We start from the raw sequence: 20,652 nt of genomic DNA on the forward strand, positions 1-20,652 counted from the left end.
AATGATGAGTACTAGACAAAATATTATAAACTCCTTCCCTACCATACCATGGTTGAAAACCTTAAGCAACATTTTACAGCAATCAGGTTTGATCAAATCCCATGATCAAACAACAGAGCTGTAGACACAATGGCCACTATTAGCTCCCTCCTTCAAATGCCAGCACACAGTTAGAAATGTGAGTTCTTGGTTGAGCAATTATTTATACCAGCATATGACCTACCAGAGTCTAAAACGGTGTGTGTTCTCGTTGGTCTCGAGTCCCCTTGGCACCAAGAAACCTTCACTTTCCTCAAAGACAACACCATCCCCCACATCTCACCAAAACGCAACAACAAACGTTCATTCCCTGATGTGCTCATTACACCATCCTTGGAGACACCTTGTTCAGAAGGCATTTTGATGGTTCCTTCTTAAGGTGTTTAGATAAACAAGAAGTGGAATGGGCATTACACGAAGTACACGAGGGTATCTGTGGGGCACACTTAAGTGGACTCACATTAGCTACAAAAATTTTGACAACAGGATATTATTGGCCTAAAATGGAAGAAGATGCATACAACTATGTGAAGAAATGCATCCCTTGCCAGTAACATGGTGACAAATTTCATGCACCGTCACAAGAATTGCAGCCATTTATTACACCATGGCCCTTCTCATAGTGGGGGCTCGATCTTATTGGGAAAATCCACCCCTCATCCTCCAATGGACATAAGTTCATTATAATCACCACTGAGTATTTCACCAAGTGGGTAGAGGCTATCAATCTTACTTTTACCACTGGTAAACAGATATCCAAATTCATCCTGAATTACCTGATATGTCGATATGGTATTCAAAAAGTTATTATCATAGATAATGGCAAACAATTTAAAAACTAGGATGTTAAAGAACTCTGCCAAAAATTCAACATCCAACATTGCTTCTCCACCCCATATTATCCCCAAGGCAACGGCTAAGCTGAGTCTTCTAATAAAACCCTAATCAAAATCCTCAAAAAGACAGTCAATGAAGCTAGTCATGATTGGCACCTCCAACTCCATCCTACTTTGTGGGCCTACCACACTTCCATCCGCACCCCCATAGGCACCACCCCTTATTTCCTGGTCTTTGGCTCCGAAGCCATCCTTCCCCTTGATATCAAGATCCCCTCTCTAAGGGTATCACTGCAAAACATCCTACCAAAGGAAGAATATAGAATTGCCCGCTTACAAGAGCTATAATTATTAGATGAAAGGCACCTCAAGGCCTTGAACCATCTCTAGGTATATCAGAACCACTTGCATATGAGTTATCACAAAAAAGTCAGAACCCAGGAATTCCAAGTTGGTGATCTTGTCCTCATGAAGAATCAAAAAAATCTACAAGAAAGAGAAAAGAAAGGAAAGTTTGAGCCTAATTGGCTTGGACCATATGTAATCACAACAAAATATGGATCAGGAGCTTATCAGTTGGCTACTTGTGAAGGCAATCCTTTGGATGATCCAATGAATATCATGCACCTTAAAAGATTTTATGCTTAGTCCTTAGAAAGTCTTAAATTCTCAAAAAATCAAGAAAATCAAAAAAATCAAAAAAATCAAAAAAATAAAAAAATAAAAAAAATATAAAAATATAAAAATATAAAAAAATTTAAAAAAAAAATAAAAATCGTCCATTACTGAAAACCACTTTGTGGCACTATGGACAAGTACCTTGGTGAAAACCTCCATGTAGGCGCCAAGGTAAATAACTAGATCCACTATCTACCTAATCAACACTGCAAATCACCCTCCATCTAGTCCACCCATTCACAACATTCCTTCTCTTCCACCTCCTAATAAAACACGTGTATGATGATGAGTCTTCACTTGATTCATGAGCAAGGAATGTCCCATTAAAATGAGCTTCTATGCCTATCTGTAAACTTCAAGAAGTCTTGAGAAACAATCCCAAATCCACTAGTCACTCTCCAAAACCATAGAATCACTTGTCTAAATCCAAAAGCCCACTTTGCCCTAGGGATGACTCCTTCCCTCACCTGACAACCTAATCCTTCATCCTAGTGCTACTCTTGGCAAGTGGTATCATTTGCTCATAAGGAAGTGACTTGTTAGATTTTGTTAGATCTTTTCATATAGACTTGCATCGTTTGCCCTACGACTACCACTATTTATGACTGCCTAGTTTCTTCCATATCCAGGTACGTTATGATAGGCGCATACTAGGGCATATTTCATAGTATGGCATGTTTTGGATCCCTCTTGTATAAACCAGCAACCTAGTACTAGTGTTTATCAACACTTACCTTCTCATGTACAAGAGGGATCGGTGTGTTTGAGGGTTTCCTTGCACGAACCCACAACTTTGTATTAGTGTTTCTTAACACTTTCATTGTTGTGTGCAAGAAATTTCTGTTTGTCTATAGAGTCAGTCGATGCCCTGGGTTTCTCATGGCATTCTAATTTCTATAATCAGTGGTGCAAGCCACTCAGGGCAATATCAAACTAGGTTGTCTCTCCACATTTGTTATGCACAAAATCTCACCATCATTCCACCAAATCCTAAACTCAATAATCCCATGGAGTTCTCAATTTCCCCCACTTCCCATCTATTCCATATTCTTCTATCTAAGATCATTATGTTATTATTGGCATATTCCCTCTTTTTATTAATTCATTCACATCATGTAGACTGCATTTCTTAGACAGTCATATTTTCCACAAAACATTTACCATATAAGATTGCATCACATAAATAAAAGATACACTCATCCATATAGCATTACATTTAGACTGCAACATAAATAATTCACACGTGTATTTATACATAAAACATAAAAATCACTCATCCTGCATCCAAAAACCATGTCAGAAACACATCATAAACATACATACATAAGCATCCACTCTGCATCACAAAATAGGTTATTATAGCACATCAATGATTGCATCCATATATGACATCATAAGAGAAACAAAAATAATCCATCACAATAAATGCTACCCATCATCTGTCACCAATTGAATCATGTATACATATATATAAAGAGGAAAATATGTCCGTCAAGATATGATGACCCCTCATTGGGTCCGTTGTGGCATATATGGGCCCCCATGAGGGCCCATCTTCCCTCGTGGTCTTGCCTCTCCTATTCTTCTTTCCAAATTCTTCATGACTGCTTCATATTTCTTCCTCATTTATCCCTTCCACCCTGATTCTTCTTCCTCTTTTTTCTAGAATTTTTCATCCTTTTTTTGAAAAAATTCTTGAGGGGGCATACACCTCCCATGCTTTACACTGGGGCATCCTTTTCTTCTTCTATCTTCTACACATCGCCAAAATGTAGACACTTCAAAATAATTATTTTTAATTATTTTAAATTAATTCTGATTCTGATCATGTCTTATACAAGATGAATCCTTCCTGAAACCACATGTTGTGCTCTGATCATGTCTTATACAGGATGAATGCTTCCTGAAACCAGATGTTGTGATCAATCATGTCTTATACAGGATGAATCCTTCCTGAAACTAGATGTTGCGCTCTGATCATGTCTTATACAGGATGAATCCTTCCTGAAACTAGATGTTGTGATCAGTCATGTCTTATATAGGATGAATCCTTCCTGAAACCAAATATTGCACTCTGATCATGTCTTATATAGGATGAATCTTTCTTGAAACCAGACATTGTGATCAGTCATGTCTTATACAGGATGAATCCTTCCTGAAACTAGACGTTGTGCTCTAATCATGTCTTATACAGGATGAATCCTTCTTGAAACTAGACGTTGTGATCAATCATGTCTTATACAGGATGAATCCTTCCTGAAACCAGACATTGTGCTCTAATAATGTCTTATTCAGGATGAATCCTTCCTAAAACCAGATGTTGTGATCAGTCATGTCTTATACAGGATGAATCTTTCCTAAAACTAGACATTGCGCTATGATCATGTCTTATACAGGATGAATCCTTCCTAAAACTAGACGTTGTGATCAATCATGTCTTATACAGGATGAATCCTTCCTGAAACCAGATGCTCTAATCACCTTCGTCTTATACAGGATGAATTCTTCTTGAAACCAGACTGAATCTAGATCTTATCAATCAAATCAATATCATCATCAAAAAACAAGATCATTTGTTGAATCAATGCGTCATCACATCTCACTTCAAAGAGGGGCAAAATGTAGACACTTAAAAATAATTATTTTTAATTATTTTTAATTCCTCACATAATTAATTAATTAATTATGTTAATTCAAATTCTCCTCAATATTAATTAAATATAATTAATATTGTCACTATAGTATGTGACCAATTTATTTAATAAATCAATCCCTTTCTTTATTCTTCTAAAAATTGAATTCTCACAAATCTCCCTCTTAGCTAATTAATTTCAATTAATTAGTTAACCCACATGATTCCTGCAAACCATCTTCTTAAATCATCATTAACCTAATAAAGTCTTCTAGAAACTCCCTAAACTCACTCAACCTTATTCTTCTAATTTTTAATTCCCTCCACTCATTCTCTCTCCTAGTCAAATCCTCCTACAAATCCTAATCCCACCTAACATTTCCTTTAATCCCTTCCTAATGAGTTGCTAGTGACTAATCATCATGATTAGTCACAAGGGGGCCTAGAGGAATGTGAGATTTTGAAAATCTCACATTCACCTAGGAAAAGAGCATTTAAAGCTAGTGGTTGGATGGAAGGGACAAGGGGTTGACTTTGTGACCAATCATCAGGATTAGTCACAAAGTCAACCCCTTGTCCCTTCCATCCAACAAATTTTTAATTACTTCTTATTCCTCCAATCCCTATGGTTACCCCTTTTTGGAGAATTTTTAATTCCTCCTCTCCATTCTTCAAGGAATGTCACATCCCTTCCTCCTCTCAAGGCACATTGGGAAGCCTTCCCAATGCACCTTACTCCTCTGAAGGCACATTGGGAAGCCTTCCCAGTGTACCTTGTTCTTCTCAAGGTACCTTGGGAGTCTTACCAATGCACCTTGTGTAGTGTGGAGATAATAAATGTCTTTAAGGCATATCTCTTGGTCTCCACACCCTCTCTTGGACCTTGTGTGAGATCACAAACAATCCTAGCCCTTCATCTTGAATCTATCCCAGCCGTCCATTCTTCCTCTCCTCCTCTTATAAATTGAGGACTCCATCCCTTCATTTTTTATCTCCAGGTTTAGTAATTTTATGCTATCCTTTTGAGCCCAGGAAATCATCTTGGCAACATTACCATGTCCAAATCATATCTCATCCACACTTAAACATTTCATCCATATCCTCCTCCTAAAACCCATTTCATATTGTGCACAACATTAGAGAGCCATCTACATCAAGAAACCAAGGAAAAAATCAAGTGGAGCATCACCAAGGGGCGCCTTCACTTCATCAAGCTCAATCTGAGGGAGAGGTGTAAGGTTTGTGAGGTATATGCATTTTATTCATGTTTTTTTCTTTTTTTTTGGAGTTATGTCTTTGATTGCATATGATTATATGTCTGATTTGCATGTTTTCTAACTAAATCCACCTCTCTAATCTTTTCCCTTCTTCACTTGTCGCTCTTTGTTGAACTATTTTATGATCCTATGTTAAAGGTTTTGGGTCCTAAAAACCTATTTTTCATATTAATCAAAACATTATGTGCTACCTCTTTATTGATATCCATGGAGGAATGTTATTGTTGATAATAAAAATAGACCACACTGAGTAAATAGATCTCAGCTCTCCAAATAGATTGACACTGTCCTCTACCAATGAAAGCCTGAGATTACGAGGTTCTTCTTTAAAGTGTGGCCACTTTTCCTCTATGTCCATAAATTTTGAACCATTCGTACACATTTGAATAATGTCTTCTTGACTTCTATTGTGTGCATGGTAATCTATAAATTGTGCCAAGCTAGTGCACTTGAATAATCATTGCCTATGTGGAATAATGAGAATATAGCAAAGAACCTTGCAAGGAACCCTTTTTGTTATTTGATCTATTTGATATCTACTAATATGACATTCAAGACATTTAGTTTGAAATTCATGTCGTTTGTGATATATAATATGATCATTGGGACAAGTATCAATTGTTTGATACTCCATTTCTATATCTTTCATAATGGTCGATAATTCTCGGTATGAGCGAGGTAGAATATTTGATGGTGGTAACAAAAACTCACCTATCAATCTATAGCAAAAAAATATAATTTGTTAATATAAAGAATATTAATGGTACACCATGATTCACCATTTATTATGACATATATGATATACCTTAACATACCTGAGATTGTTATGTTGGATAAACCATTCATAACCTTCAAGTTCACCAACAACAATACAACAGAGGGAAGAGTTGTCTGGGAGCCTTCGTAAAGGGCCTCAGATGCATTCTCAAGTAGAGGGACATAATGAATGACATCAAGGTGATCTTCATCATCACGATCAGTTGTGCAAGTACTAAATATGTCATGGATCAATGTATTTGTACCATCATCTTCAATTGTGTTTTGTAGCTCATGATCGTCATCTTCCATGGGATCATTATCTTTAGCTTCGATATTCACACCTCCATGTTCCTCCACTTTGAAAACCATATTCTTTGGGTTGTGTTGATCCATATCATATGCTCTGGGGTGCTCAACCTATATAAAATTGATAAACATAAATAAACCATGATCATGATCTCATCATCAAGTGATTTCTTATGTATATAAATTATTAAAATGATATAATGAAAAACTTACCAATGGATTATAGTCATGCCCACCTTCAATGTGACAATGTAGCCTACAATGTTTCTTATCTATTTTGATTAGAATTCCTCTAGTCTTTAACCCCTTACAAATTTTGTAGGGACAATAACATTTTTCATCACCTTTTCTTTTCAAGTTAGACAACAATCTAGCAATTGTCTCCTTATTTTGTTATTCGTTGATATTGTCTGACATGGTCTTTCTTCACGGGAAAAAATATCAGGCTATAGAACTAGTTATATAGAAGTTGAAATGTTAGTTTTGAAATCATGTTTTAGTTTAATATACCACATTAAATTAGTTGAACATATAAATTATGCAAATTGAACCAAAACCATTTCTCTTCTTTTTCATCTCAAAACATATCTAATGGCTTTGTGGTATGCAATCCGTGTATCATATCTTAAGTTGACTAATGTATAATTGGGGTAATCTATGAGTGTCTAATGTGAATTCATTATCAATGTTGTGAATTCATCGAGAGTATGGTGATATTCATCCTTATAGGATCCTCTCAATACTGTCCAAATCAGTCTAAAAGGAAAGAAAATATCCATTCCCATGCTCATGCATACTTACATGACCAATGCTGCTCTTGTGTATCCTAAACATTGGAGAGACCTTATCTGACTTGCCTAATTAATGTGGTTGTTGTCCTAATATGAAATATAGAGTTCTACCCTTTCCTCTGCATCAAACTTCTCACATCATGTGTCTTCAACAAAAAACACTAATATGAATTGAGCCAAAACCATGAGGATAGTGTCAAGTATCATGGAAAATGATGCTCTACAAAAAGGGCAAGTGTTAGACTAAAACCTGTGGTCGTATAACACACAAACAACAAGAAACAAGTGTTAAGGTTAGTGTTATTCAACCAAAGATCAACCTAAGCAGGCATATCAAAAGAGACACCAAGAACAAAGTAAAACATTTAACTATGAATGTAAATGCAAAAAGACATCTCCAAATGCCTTCTACCATACTCTTGGCTCCTTCTCATTTGTTCCTCTCCTCTCCAAGTTCCAAACTAGTGTAGCTCTCAATAGCTTTTTGCACTATGGATGCTTATGGAGGTTTGAGATTGAAGTATTTGCTCTAAATGTGAATAAAAAGCTAATACTATGCTATTGATACTAAAATGATTTATTTTAACCAAAATGACAAGGTATTAGTGATTTTTGCTAAATGCTCTCTAAAAATGCCTATAGATTAAATGCATACAAGTTTTTCAAGATCTGGATTATGAAGAAATGGGCTCTATTTATAGGGAAAATGGAGAAATGGATGGTTGAGCTTTTGTAATCTCAACAAGGGTCAGGATTGAATGATATTCAATCCATGTGAGGGCTTTCAACCCAATCCTAGGATGACAAGTGTCAATATGAGATAGGTTGAGAGGAGAGGGAAGAAGCATTAAATGCTTGACATGACCTGGGAGTCAACTTGGGGGTTAAGGTCAAGGTTGGGTTGAGTGAATAAATTTTTTATTCAAAGAATAAAGCTTTTATCCAATGGATAAACTCTTGTGCAAGGGTAAAAGGGATAACCATGGTCAAAGCAATAAATGCTTGAGGAGACACATGAGTGTAAGTTGAATTTAACCATAAATGGTCATGTAAGAGCCATTAGTGGTTTGGAAGACTTTGGAGGTTAAATTGTTGAACACACAAAGCATTAATTATTTTTCAAAGACTTTGGAGTCTCTGAGAAGTGACTCCAAGTTGCTTAGGAATGTGACAATAATTAGGGGATGGATTAGGTTAATTAGGAAGGGCTTAGAAGAATCTAGAAGGGGTTAGAAATGCAAGTGGATTTGGTGGGTGAGGGAAAATAGGATTTTAATTAAAATAAAATTAATTTATTTCAATTTGTGTGTGCAAGTTGCATTTGTAGGAAAATGCAAGTGGGGGGGGGGTTAAAATGATTTAAATAAATGTTTAATTTATTTAAAAGAGGAACAAGGGGGATTTAATTAAATAAATAGAATTTATTCATTTATTTGATTGTGAGTTTGGTTTAATGAATTAATTAAAATAAATTGAATAATTTATTTAATTAATAGAAGAATGTTTGAAGATGAATTAATTAAATATTAATTTAATTAACTGATGGCTAGTGGATTTTTAATCAAATAAATAGCAATTATTTATTTAATTAAGCTTGACAGATTTGTGTGACTACATTTGCCCCTCTTTGAGATGGTGTGGTTTATCGCACTATTTCAAAGAAAGAAAAATAGGTATGAAGAGATGCCCCATAAAATGTTAATTTAATGGGTGGTATGCCCCCTCGAGAGATGGGCCAGAAAATTTTGAAAAATTGAGCGATCTCTCGAAAAAGAATGAAAATTGGCAGGGTGATAGAAGAGAAGAATTTAGCAATGCTAGTGAAAAATAGAAGAAATCGAAGATAAAATTGAGAAATGGGGGGCTCAGGAAGTTCACGGGGACCATGACAGTGAGCAGGGGGGAAATTTAAGTTATAGCGAAGGGTTTACATGGGGAGAAAGGGGTGAAAACAAGGTCATTTGATTCCGCGACCATAGTGAAAAGAGAGCTCTGATAGTGACATTTTGGAGGAGCTAGCAGCAGTCAAGATGTCGGTACTTATTGCAGAGCACTAATTTGAGTGAGTCCATTGATTCCAGTGGCTAGACGACTACGGACCAACGGTAAGCCAATTTGAAATTTTGATTTTCATGCATTTTTTATATGCTTTTCTGTTGAGTCCAAGTTGAGTAAGGACAATAGCGCTGAAACTATGTTTTAGCGTTGTTGTCCAATTAACTAGCGCTTTTGTGTCGCAATGGCACTATCGTGTTGTTGTTTGAATGCTTTTGCCAAATACTAGCACTATTGCATAGGTGTTTAGGCACTATTGTTTTGTTAGCACTATTGAGGGGTCAATCAAGCGCTTTTGTCTTTGAGCAGTGCTATTGTATAGTTGTTGTAGCATGTTTGTAGTTTGAGCACTGTTGTATAGCTGATTAAGTGCATTTGTTAGGGGTTTAGCGCTATTATTTAGAAAGTAGCACTTGTGTTTGCAAGATAGCGCTTTTGTTCGAGGATAAATAGATGCCCCAATTTGTGCGAATAAAAAATCTACTGATGCCAATGATGGATGGATGGTGATGTGAAGTGGGAGTTGTTTTGAACCATAGCAACCCTGATGAGACTTAGGTCATTAGGATAAATGTATGTTGAAGTCTAGGTGTGCCATAATTGCTTACCTATTGAGACCTGAAGATACTTGATCAAAGTATCTGTTAATAGTCTAGGTTTAAACTTAAGAAAGTTTGAAACAAAACAACTAATGATGGTTGATGCACGTGTGCAAGAGGATCTACACATCTTACAATTGCACGAGTGACATCCCACTACACAGGGGCTACGGGATCGGCTGACAGAGGCTGAGATTGATTGCATTGCAGTGACTAGGTTGTATGATGTTATGCATATGCTTGTGATTCAGATGAATCATGGTGTGATTACAGCCTTGGCAGAGCGCTGACACAGTGAGACATGTATGTTTCACTTTGCACAGGGGGAGATGACGGTGACATTGGAGGATGTGTGGCACATCCTACATATTCCAATTCAGGGGGAGCTGGTTACATATGATAGATCATGAGGGACTCTAGCAGTACAGAGATTCTTTGATGAGGACGTGTATACTGATGATGGCTCGATCGCTTGGGAGGATATCGCTCTATTATATGAGCCTTTACCAACAATTTTGTCAGGCATTATGGGAGGACTACTGTGCTCAGATAGGCGATCACATGGTCTTGTCGTTGGTTGGGGGTAGGTGATTGAGATGATAATTACAAAGGGGACCCAATTTGCCAAGGGACCGTGCGTGCTGGCACACCTATATCAGGAGCTGCATGAGGTGGTATACTGTGGGAGGGGCTCACTAGTAGTGGGAGTGACGCTACTGCACATTTGGGTGTGGGAGCAATTACCAGTGACTTGACCCATGAGTTTGAGATTTTGGGTAGTCGACCAACCCTATCTTTTCATGTACAGTTGAGACATGAGCAGAGGATTTGGAGGTGGACGTGGCAACTAGAGATGTGCATCTTTTTGCATGAGAGTTAGAGCTGAGTGTAGTGCTATAGGAGAGAGATCAGGTCGTGGATAGGTTGAGCTAGTTGTAGGTGAGAGTGAGGGTGTTAGAGGGAGCACAGGGATAGGGGCCATCTATGGAGGCATTAGTGAGGGAGGTACAGAGAGCATGTGAGGAGGTGGCTTACTAGTGGGGTCTATATAAGCAAGTGGTGCCATCTACTCAGCAGGAATTGAGTTATTCCCAGATGCGGTAGGCTAGATCAGAGTGATCATAGAGGATGTAGAGCACTGGGGGTGTGATGGGTCCTCCATAGAGAGACAGATCAGGGGATGTAGGAGTTAGTGGGGGTTTGATGGGTCCTCCATGGGGAGACAGACTAGGTGGTGCAAGGACCAGTGGGGGAGCAGGTGGAGATGGGGGTGTAGCATTTGGTCAGAGTGGCATCTGAGAGAGCACTTTGCATGTATTTTGATATTTTTGTCATTTTGGATTGTATCCTGGATGGCTCTTGGTAGCTGATTTTTTAGACTTCATTGTACTCTGATACATGAAATGATATATATATATATATATATATCTGTAGACACCTAAAAATGGTCAATGCTTGTAGGGTCATACTTTAACATTTGCGCATTGCCTCATTTTAGGTTTTTACATCGCATTAACATTTCTCTTATGTCACGCACTTGGTTTTTATCATTTGCGAGCATCGAGTCATTCTTCTGTCATCTCGCCTTTGAATTTGGTCTTGTCGACAACAATCTTCAGTCATGATTTTGGTCGATCTTTGTCCTTTTGTCAATCTTGTCATATTGCGATCGATTCGTCATCGATCCTTGTCCTTTTCAATCATGTCAATTTGGTCAATTTGTCATTGATTTTTGTCAACCAATCTTAATCAAATCATTTATCAACACTGGTCATTTATCAATTCAAAATCATGATCAAATCGATATCAACTATCCTTTGTCAAGACCTAATTGTCATCTTTGCATTGCTAATTCACCTTCTAGGGTTTCATGATTTAATCATTTAACCTTGTGCGTCATTTCTTCCTCTAGGATTAATAAATTAATTATTTATCCTAAGTCTTCTCATCGCAATTAAATGTTCATTTAATTGGTTAATTATTCCTCTTTTTGTGAATTAATTAATAAATGACAAATTATTAATTAATTTACCTAATTTTCATCAATTTCAATTTTCTAATTTCTTATTTTCTAATTTATTTTCTCTCCTATTTCATCTCCTAATTCCATGGGAATGACATTTCAATTTGTCATAATTGACAATCAATCAATTTTGTCATAGAATTTGTCATAAATTGTCATAAATTCTTGACATAGAAATTTGTCATAGAATTTGTCATAAATTGTCATAAATTCTTGACATAGAAATTTGTCATAGAATTGTCATAAATCCTTGCATAGCAATTTGTCATAGATATGTCATAATTTTTCTATTCTTGATTTGAATTTCTATTCAAATCAATGTCATGCTAATCTTGTCTTTTCTCCAATTTCTCTATAAATTGAATGATTTTCTTCAATCAATCCCTAGCTGCTAATCCCTAATCAGACTATTGAATTTACGCTTCGAGTATTCTTGTGTTAATGTCAATCTTGCTTTCACAATTAGGTGTATGCACTTGAAGGTGAGATCCACAACAAACCTATTTGGAGAAGAAAGAAGAACAATGGAGCCGCATGAAGGAGCATTTGAACCCCATCTTTGGTTTGCATGATCTTTGATTTTGAATGTTTTATTTCATGTCTCTATTGATAGTGTTGTTGAGGATAGATCATTGCAATGTGTGTTTGTGATTGAGCTAATAATGATTAATATGTCTTTATATATATTGCTTTGATGATTTCCTATTTCCTAACATACATTAATTGGTGAACCCGACGTGAAAACTAACCTTCTAATCCCTTTACTGTGTTTTTGAGTGCTTTGATGTTGATTTGCAGGTCAAAACAACCCAAAAACAAGGCCGTGCAGGGTATTCTGGAGACTTCTGTGCCTGTGTAAGACAACTTGCACCTGTGTCAGACATTCTACGCTTGTGTAGGGGACATTCTGCGCTTGTGTCATGACTTCTGTGCCTGTCTAAAGTCCAGAACAGAGGTAAAAAAATGCAGTGTTTACTTGAAATTTGTTGTGTTTTTGCATTCTATTTTTTGTACTTTGGATTTTGGTACTAATTATCTGTGCAGAATCTTGGCATATGCATGGCAAAGACTACAAATCAAACTACTAACACGTTTTACGCAGATTCGATAGTCAAAGACAACAAATCAAACCTCTAACTTGGGTTTTGCAGGTTGCCTTGGAGAAACAATCAAACTTTGTGTTTGTGTTTTTTAATTAGGCACTTAGTGATTTCTAAATAGGTTGGAATAAATGTGTTTGTGCTTTGATTTTTGAGTATGACATTGGAGTAGGAGAGTATGCTCTCATCCTTCTTAGGGTGATCAGAAATCCAGATCTTTGATACCATGCTCGTGTCTTTGATTGTGTGTCTCCTTTAGAGGGCCTACCTTCTCGACCAATTTGCTTTTGCAAGAAAGTGATAATCATGAGAAGGGAATGACCCAAAGTGAGTACGGCTAGAATTCCTTGGCATTCTAACTCACTATAAAAAAATACTCGATGAGCGAAAGCTTTAAAGGAAGTGTTACATGGAAATTTCAGTTACTTGGGAAGTGATGACCCTTGAACTCTTTCTCATATCAACATCTAAGTAGGGCCTCTTGGTCTAAATCATGCTTGTGCGACTACATTTGTTTGGTATCTTGATGGGCTTAATGTCTCAATCATGCTTGCATGACATCGAGGAGTAATGCTTAACAGAAATCCTTACTAAACACCTTGTTTTTAGAGGCCAAAAACCCTTCTAGTTGCTTGAGAAGGACAAGTTCGGATACTTGGAAGAGATACTAAGTTCACCATGGGGACTGATGCTTGGCTGCCCTGAGAAGTGAGTGCTGTGGAGGGGAGCCCGTGGGGTCAAGCATCTATGTATTCTCCTTGAATCTCATAATGAGTCTACCTCTCAAGTACCTAATGTCTTTGCCTACCATAAGAAATGTGGAAATGAGCATGATTGTCTTGAGTCTAAGTTGTAATATCTTGTATTCTTTGCTTGTCAAAAGTTGAATTGCATCCCACTTCAAAAAGCAAAACAAAATTGATTCCAAGCAAGATTTAAACACAAGAGACATTCATCCAACAAACGTTCAACAAGGTTCAAAGCACATCTTCCAACATGATTATCAAACATTGTTCAAAATCTTGTCTTAACATTCATGTCACTTACATTTAGGTTCATCCTAGTTTGCATTTTGCAAAGTCATTGTCAAGTACCAAGGTTAGGTTTCACCTAAGTCATACTTCTTTTGCATATCAATAATAGTCATCCATTTGCATGCGTCCTCTTGCATTACAGTAAATACCATTTTCATACATTCATATTTGCAATACCCTTGGTCCCATTATTAAGCTTAAGTCATTATCATATCATATTAGGGTCATTTGCATAGCAATTGTCCCTTTGCATATAGTGTCAAAGCTAGGTCTTGTCATACTTGAGTAATCCAAATCTTTGATAAACCTTAAGTCATTGTTAAGAAGTCTAGACCTTATCAAATCTTTTGTCCTTTTGTCATCAATATCATTTCGTCAAACCTAGCTTAGTATCCAAGCATATAGGGGAGACATTGTCATCTTGTCCTTTGTCAATTAAGTCCTTTTGTCCTTTGAGGTCTAGGTATCATTCCAATTTCCTAAGGGTCCCTCTCTTAGATTTGCATTCATAAGTTTGTCAAAATCTTCAAAAACAACAAAAACATAGATTGCATTTTCATTTATTTAGTTTGCATTTAGTTGCATATCATATATTATCCTTGAAAAATTCCAAAAATATTGCATTTGCATAAGTGACATGTCTATTGAAACAAGGTTCCAAGTGCCAATGATGCAACAAAGTTTGACATATCAACTGACAATGCAATCACAATTCTATCCAACCCAACAACAAGGCAATATCAATCTAACTTTTTATGATGAAACAAGTCTCCAAATACAAAAGTTAGAGGAGAAGCTAGCTCAAGAAAATGAGATATTGGAACAAAGAGTGAAAAACATTCAGAAGAATAGATCACAAACGTCCAAAATGTTTCAAAAATTTCAAGGTCGAAATCCAAATATTGAGCCAATTGATGTAAGATCTCTTCTTCAACGCTCAGACATACCAGCTCTCCTCTCCCAAATAGAGATGATGAAACAATTTCAAGAAAAGAGACGACATCAATTTCAACATTATGTGCCTTCACAACAAGAACAAGAAGGTGTTTACTATCAATCAGATTTTCAACCAATACAACCAATGGTTCAACCAATTGTTCAACATATACAACCAATACAAGCAATGGTCCAATTTCAACAATATGTCCAACCAACTATACAATGTCAACAAATAGTGGAATATCAACAAGTTCAATCAACATATCAATGTCAAGAACAACAACCAAACATTCAAAAACAAAGGTTGCAGCACACACCAAGCCAAGTTTCAAACATGTCGGAACAATTGAACCAAGTCCAATATCAAAACATGACATCAAACCAAGACCAAATTGTTGCCAAACAAGTTCAAATCCCAGATACAACTATGTCAAAACCTCGAAAGAAAGGTGGCTTTATTGCAAGGCTCTTAAGGAAACTACCAAGTGAGTTTATTGAGGAAGATCAAGATAATACAATTATGTCTAGCAATGCCTCATCTCCCCACAAACAAATTGACTCTCCAGTGGCATCTATCCCTACACCTTTAGAAGTTTCACAAGAACCTTCCATATTGTCCTCATTAAACAATACACCTAAGGATGCAATTATCCAAGAGCTATCCATAATTTATTGCCAAGATAATCCAACTCATGATGCACATCCTTGTCATGTTTTAGAAATACAAGACCCAATGCCATCATGCACTTTATTGCCATTACCTGTTTTAGAGGACCCCCTTTAAAGTCCCTCTTCCTCATGTTCAAGCATTGATTCCTTGCCAGAATCCATCACAAATGTTCAAAGTGCATTTCCTTCATGCCAAAGCATTGATTCCTTGTCAAAATCCCCTAGGCATATCTAAAGTCCAACCCCATGTCAAGAGGATAATTTAGAGCATAAAGAAACATGTCCTAAAGAAAATCAAGATCAAGATCCCAAAACCTTATCATCCCATCCAATTGTTGACCAGGATCTCATGTTCCCAGACACTCACAATGATTCCCCTATTCTTGTCCATCATATCCAAAGTCCTATTGACACTCCATTCCCCAAGCAAGATCAAGATATCCTAGTCCATCCAATCCCAAATGATCCCCTTCCATTTCATGAACAAAATGTCCTTTCAAATCCCATTGACATTCAAGATATCCCTTCCATCCTTTCCAATGATCCCATTGAAAGTCCAGAGCAAAGAACCTTTAAAGAGGATTCCAATGATCTTCCTCCTTGTCAAGATCAAATTATTCCTTTAGATCCTCCACAAGATCCACTTGTTCCTCCATCTCCTTGTCCTAATGCTCCATATACACTCCAAGATCACATTTCTTATGATGATCCCATTATTCCTCCCATTCCATCTCTTGAAGAGCCTATCATTGAACCATGTCCACTACACAATCCTAGTCCCCCTCATGATCCTAATCCCCTTCATGATTCTAACATGTCAGTGCAAGATGTTCATGAACCCTCGACATGCATAATGGGTTCTTCCACTTTGGTGCAATCTGATCCACTTCAAGATCTCATTCTTTCTCTCATATCACATCCACCTCATAATGAACTCGCATCTTCTTCCCAAAGAAAAGAGTATCCTACAAGTCAAGATATTCATAAAGGCAAAGGGGTAGACCTTCACAAGCAAGAACCCCTCAATATCAAAGAATATACTAATGGTCATGGCTACAGAGCTCACACTCAAGGCGTTGGTATCCCTTCAAAGTCAAAATCCAAATGTCCACCTTCCCCATCATCACTTCCATCCATTCTAGGTCCCTATATCCCTCCATCTCCTATGCAACATCAGCAAAGGCACACATCTTGGAGAACCTTCCATCCATCCCACATGCCTCCATATCATTCCCATCCACACCAACATTCATTCCCTCTTCCATGCAATTTGGATGCCAAGTATAAGCATCATAAGTCTAGCAATCCACATGTATTCAAGGATCAACATGTCCAATATAATCGACATGTCAACACAAAGAACAATATGATCTATAAAGAAAAAGAAATATCCAAAAGGTCAGAAAGGCCCACTGAGCAAAATAAAGTAAGGTCAAAATATATATGGGTTCCTAAATCCCTTGTGCAAGTAATGCACTCCAAGGAACCACAAAAGCAGGAAAAATCAAAAACCTTGTGGATCCCCAAGAAGCTCCTTGAAGCACAAAAAGAAACATCCAACTTGGCATCCAAAATTGCTATTCCTCCATCGAAACCTTCCAAGTCTATTTCTCCATCACCTCCTTCATCCATTTTGGGCCCTTATGTCCCAAAATCCCAAGTCGTTCCTCCATCCAAATCTCAATATCCAAAATACATTTGTCCTCCATCAATCCTTCACCCCTCAAGGTGTGTGCCAATGTCGATCTTGCCTTCATTTCCATCCACTGAAGCTCAATTCTTCCAATACCCTATCCATTATCCAATGCATATTTTCCATCCTTCCATCCCTTTGATCCCATCCTTTGCATAAATCCTTGCCTTAGTTTCATCTCTTTTTCCATGTCCTTATCCTACCAACGTCTTTGAGCATACTTTTATAGGTCATGGTCCATTTTTTTTTTTCAAGGCTACTGTCCAAACAAAAAGATGCTTGAGTCCTTCTTCCATCCCCTATCATGTGTCTATCTTCTATTGAAAAAGTCAAAATACAAAAAAAAGTGAAAAAGGAAAAAAAAGAAAAAAAAAAAGAAAAAAAGAAAAAAGTAAAGAAAAATAATTCGTCCACTGGTGAAAACTTGGCAAACAGGCGCCTTGGGCAAGTACCATGATGAAAACCTGGCAAACAGGCATCATGCATAATTTATGAACTTCTTGCACACCACACTTGGGGGCAGGTTTTATCCTATCATATCCTTTTGTCCTTCGTTGTTCCATTATCCTATCGAACCCATTTCATACTCCTTCATATCCTATTGCCCCTTCATTATCCTATCATACCATGTCATTACCCTTCATATCCTATTGTCCCTCATGTCCATTTCCTCTTTCCACCTTTGATCTTGACAAGGTTGAGGATCATCATGAGCATCATGCATCTTGTTTGCAGCTTTTAGTCCATCATAGCTTTTGGTCATTTATCCATTTGCTTATTATAAAATTTCATCCATATTCCCTAGCTTATTGCAACTTTTTGCCACTATCCCGTATCCTATCCCGACCTTCAGTCCATGTCCCTTATCCATTCTTGGTCTTGCTTATCCTATCCATGTCTTATCACTATCCAAACACTCTTTTTTATTCCTTGATCTTGATCTGTCATAAGGACGCAAAATTTAAACATGGTTTCAAAAACCTCTTGACATACCCCTCATGCCACTGCTTTACATTGTCATATCCAGTCTCTTGTCCCATCACACAATAGCCCTTGAAAATTGCATCTGTATTGTCTCCATAATAAAAGGCCTTTGTCTTCCATCTATCCATCATCATTTCAGCAAGCCTATTTATTCACCTATCATATTCCTTTCCTTGCTAGACATTGGGGGCAAAATCATGAAAAAATCATAAAAAAATTGAAAAATGTCCTGAAATAATCCAAAAAATTGAAAAATGTCCTAAAAAAAATCTCTAAAAATCAAAAAATGTCTTGAAAAAAATCTCTAAAAATCAAATAGAGTCCTAAAAAAAATGAACACAAACAAAAAATTTTGTAAAAACTCGAAAAACAAAAACAAGCATTTTGCAATAAAGTATCCCCTTTGTGCATCGACAAATTGCTAAGCATACATCCAATGACAATCAATTCAAAACTGCACTTTAATGAAATCATGCTTTAACCAGATGAACTTTTTCAATCAAAACCAAACATTCAACCTGATCACATTTGTCATATCAATCGAATATCAGTATCAAAATCATTTGTCCTTGTTCCTATTATCATGGGTCTTATACAGGGTGTGGTATACTTCAAACTAGACTATGTCCTGTTTTAGACGGGGTACCGCATTTCCTGAAACCAAACAGCATGATCGTCCTATCAGCACTTTCAACTTTTGACAATGAAGATCAAGATGTTTGTCTGATTTGTTTGAATTTGTGTATCTTATCTTTTTATTGATTTATCTTTGGCTTCGATCATGTTCCTATGTTGCTCGATGAGGTCACTGAGTGATTTAGAGTGACCGGGATGGCTCATGGTCTCTATCTTTTTTGATTGTGATTATCGTTTGTCTGTGATGTGTCTATCTTTTGCAAAAAGGGTTGCATTTCAGCTCTGGCCTTCAATGCCATGATGCTACACATCCATTTTGCTACATAAAAATAAAGGTTCTCACCTACAAAGTGCATTACTAAAAGCAAGTTTTTCTTCGTCTCTAACTGTCCTCTATCTCATTTCTTCTTACTAACATTTCTTCCATCAGTCTGGATAGTCAGTTCGGTCTAGTGCTCCGATATCCAAACATATATGCTGCATCTTGCATTCATTGGTTAGTACATTTGCATTCCATCACATATTACATCAAGTATTTTCTCCATTTCATACTATAAACGCATCAATAATACATAAAAATATATCCATACATGTTCCACAATGGTACATAAATAGTGCATAAGTCATCCATACATAGCAAAATAACTACAAATCATAACACATTGCATCCCATCATATCGATGCATATTACATATCATAATAATATCAGAGTACAAAAATCAGACTGTCTGTCCTAAGTATGGCCCGCAGGCTGACTACAACATGTCAAACTACATAATGTCATCTGTCTGTCATAAGGAGCATGTGCCTCTATCACTAGGTGCTCCCTCTATCCTCCTCATCCCTGCCATGTCTCACAGATGATGTCCCTCCTGGTCCTGGCTGTGGTGGTCTCATCGGTCCACTCACCCCCATGCTGCTCAATGACCTCCGAGAGCGTGACCTGCTCTTTATCCTTGATCATGCCCGATATGAAGGTGCTCTCCACTCCGCTAGAACTGCACTCTCATATAGTGTCTTCCAATATAGTCTCTCCTCTCTGGTCTCTACCAACATCTGTGCCATCTCCCGTGCACTGGTATCTCTAATCGACCCAATGAACTCAGTGACTCTCTGTCCCTCTCGCTGTGCCTGAGCTATTGTTGTATCTTGAGCTGCTATGAGTCTGGCTATCTCCACTCTGAACTGCTCATGCTCCCTCTCCAATGTCACAATATAATCCTACTGGCTCGCTATGGTAGCCCTGCACATATCCATCTCCTCTGTCCTAGCTGTCTCTGACTCTATGGGAATATCCTGCAATGTCCCTGATCAGCTAAGTCTGGCTCATCATCGTCCTCCCCACCATCATCTCTGTCATCATCCTCCCCACCATCATCCCCATCTCCCTCACCCTCATCGTCACCCTCGTCATCCTCCTTGTCCTCATCATCTCCCTCCTCTCCTGTGAGTGGGAAGTCCTCCTGTCTCCTTGGTACTGGAATATCAGGATCAGTCAAAGGCACTAGCCATCGTCGTGCAAACCATATCTCATATTCCTCTATCATCCCAACATCCACCACATCTGACCTCCAATCCCACTATCTCTACTGTAACTGTGCA

The sequence above is a fragment of the Cryptomeria japonica genome, chromosome 11, assembly GCF_030272615.1.
Source record: "Cryptomeria japonica chromosome 11, Sugi_1.0, whole genome shotgun sequence".
Taxonomy (NCBI): Eukaryota; Viridiplantae; Streptophyta; class Pinopsida; order Cupressales; family Cupressaceae; genus Cryptomeria; species Cryptomeria japonica.